Source organism: Sinocyclocheilus rhinocerous, unplaced genomic scaffold (genome assembly GCF_001515625.1).
Source record: "Sinocyclocheilus rhinocerous isolate Xijiao unplaced genomic scaffold, SAMN03320098_v1.1 scaffold3561, whole genome shotgun sequence".
Lineage (NCBI taxonomy): Eukaryota > Metazoa > Chordata > Actinopteri > Cypriniformes > Cyprinidae > Sinocyclocheilus > Sinocyclocheilus rhinocerous.
In genome coordinates, this window is record NW_015658541.1 from 34644 (window position 1) to 37977 (window position 3334).

The following is a 3334-nucleotide window of genomic DNA, read 5'->3' on the forward strand; positions in this document are numbered from 1 at the left end:
TACATGCGGTTCACATGGCTCTTTGGTGCAGCAGCAGTACATACTGTATGTCTTGGCGATAGATCTGCTTGTTTGGGGGGTGTTTTGTTCTATACCGTCGGTTCATTCCTTCATGTGTGTGGATATATACATGTCCACTGATGCAGCAGTTTATATTCTTGCACTCAGCAGCATGCATATATTGGCTTGTATTGTCCATTTTTGTGTCTCCTACTTTATGGGGGGTATTTCATACATGTTATACACTGTAACAAATTGCTGTAGTTTCTACAGCAAAATTTTACAGAATATTACTGTTTAAACATTTTACAAGATGTAGCTGTAATTCGCAATGCATTATGGGTCAAATAAGGTTTTACAGTAGTTAACAGTATATTTCCATGTCAACTGTAATTAATTTACAAGAAACAGGTGTTGTTGCTGTAGCTCCTGCGTTTTTACAGTAATTTACTGTAGTGTGGCATTATGGGATTGCGCGCCAGTGACTGGAGCAGCGCGAGAACGATTGAAGATTAGAGGCTTCATTCATAATTCCTGGTAAGTTCACTTAATTTTACTTAAGAAATATATCCTTTTATATTTGTTTAAGTTAATGTATAAGCAATATCATGTCACAATAGCCTGCTATCACGACATTTAGACAAGCGGCCTTGGAATGTGCCGTAAGCTGGAAATTGCTATCATAGCATAGTTAGGCTAAATGCTGCATTTTTCTCATTTTGGCAGTTTAATTTTCTTATTGAGAGCATTTAAAGTAGTGTTTACCTAACTTAACATAAAGCCCAATGCGAACGATTGTCATAGTAACTACTATCTGTCGAAATAACTGACGAACAGCAAAATGTGAAATTTCATTTGTTCATATGTGTTCAACTGTCCCATATTGACATGACGTCTTACTATAATTAGAAACTACATGTAAATGAGAAATTGTGTCTATTGCCACTGTAGTTGTACTCGACATCAAAGCTTGGGAAACTAGGGAAGCATCGAAAAGCAAGACTGATTCTGATTTTATTACATTGAACATCAAAACAAATAAGCTTAACGGCACACAAACTCACAGAAGAAACATGAGGTAAATGTTCAAACTGTTCAAACAGTTTATTTATAACATATGATATCATTAAGTAGCTTAACAAGTGAGCTTTTTTGCTGATTTTCACGATTGCAAATGTTAAAAAAAAATAAAAAATAGTTAACATCAAGTTATTTACTTTTTAGACACAATATTGACTGTTGTTCTATTTCACCAACAAAAATAGTTCCAAACAAAGATTAAAGCAAAACTATTTTGCGGATCCTCAAAGCAAAACTCAGCTGTGTTTTTACTGAATGATTCAGCATTTTGACCGAGTCGGTACAATGAATGAATTACTCAATTGACTCACTCATTAAGTTATTTGCTGCCTCCTACTGGCGGTTTAGTTGCACGTTTAAAAAGTATCATTGCATTTTTCCAACATTTCTTATTTATATTTTCAAAAAATTAATGTAAAACATTAATATCATAACACAGTTGTAATTTTGCATTGTAAATTATTTCATTTGATTGGTGGTACAGTTCTACAATGTATTATTATAATTGAATGTATTGACCAAATGTAAGAGTTTGTTTATTTGAAAATATATGCCTTTTTGGGTGTTCATTTTGGTCTCATTTATGTAAATGCATTTTTAAAAAATCACAAGATAATTTTCTTTATTTCTTGTAGGTGCAAAGAATAGCAGCTGATGTGGAAAAATGTTTGATGCTTCAAGACTCTCTGAAGCTGATTATATTAGGTAATGTATTAATTCTGTTGTAAATCATTTGATAAACTTTTATTTTAGATTCAATTTTATATTGAAATACTGTATTGTAGGTTACATTATTGCTTATATTTATTCATTTCAGGTGAACCCAGTGGCTTTTGACTATTCAAGGATCAGATTGTTGTGAATTCATACCTCAACTTTGTGGCTGGATTTGCAGTCTTATTACAATTTAATTTTTTCAAAGGTAAATTAAAGGTAATGTTTTACTTGAGTAATTTAATTTGTGAAAAAGGTTACATAGTTTAAGTACTGATAAATGCTGATTGAATTGTATAAGTGGCATTTTTACATTTATTTTATTGAGCTAGTTTCATTCAATACTGAACTTTATTCTAAAGCTTCTGCTTGTTTTTATGTGCAAATGTTTTGTTGGAATCACAACACTCACTGGATACAAGACGGCTACATAGAGGCAAAACAAGTGGAAAGGTCTCAGAGAAGAGGGACAACCCTCATGTGTGTGCTCATCTCAGAAAGTTGATGGACTTTCAGTATGTATTTATTAAATTGTCTTTTGCCGGAATATTCTTAATTTAATATAACATAAGCTCAAACAACAGAATTTGTGGTATAATGTTGATTCCAGCATTTTATTTTAATCTACTTAACTTTTTTACTTTTCTTAAAAAAAAAAATAAAAAAAAAATAAAAACTTACCAAATTTATACAAATTCTGTTGATTGACCTTCATTTTTATAGAAAGTTAATGTTCTACTCAGAATATGGCTTATTTTTTTAACAGGTATTTGTAGTTATTTTGTGATGCTGTTATTTTTATTATAAGATTTTAACTGTTGAAAGACTGAATATTTTATTTTACCAGTAAAAGCCTTGCAATGTCTTTCTGCCAGTTTTAATAAATATTTATTTGCAACATCTTTGACTTGGTTTTTATTCATTTGTAAATGTATTAAAGATAGTGCTCATGATAATTCATTTAAATCAGTATTTTACAGTTTACAGTTTACTGTTAAAATTATTCTTTACAGCATTTTCATTGTTAAATTATTACAACATCATCTTGGATTTTGGGGTATTTACAGGATTTTATTGGCAACTTTAGTTGCCAGGTAAATAACTGTAATTTAGTGAAATTACAAAACATTGCTGTAAAATATATTTACAGGATTTTATTGGCAACTTTGTTGCCAGGTAAATACTGTACTTTAGTGAAATTACAAAATATTGCTGTAAAATAAACTACAAGTTTAATTCAAATATTACTGTAAAAAAGACTACAAATTACTGTATTTCACATACAGCAATTAACTGTAATTTGCTTTGCAGTATTATACTGTAATCCATTTTACAGCCATTAAGATCATTTTTACAGGATTTTATTGGTAACTTTTTTGCTAGTAAAATCCTGTAAATTCTACAGTAATTTTTTTCCAGTGTATGAGCAGCAACAGTATTTCTTACATGTAAGCATGTTGTGGATGCTTCTCACAGCAGCATGCTGTGGATGTATTAGCAGTAGCAAGTCTATGTACTTGCTCTGCTGCAGCAGCAGCAT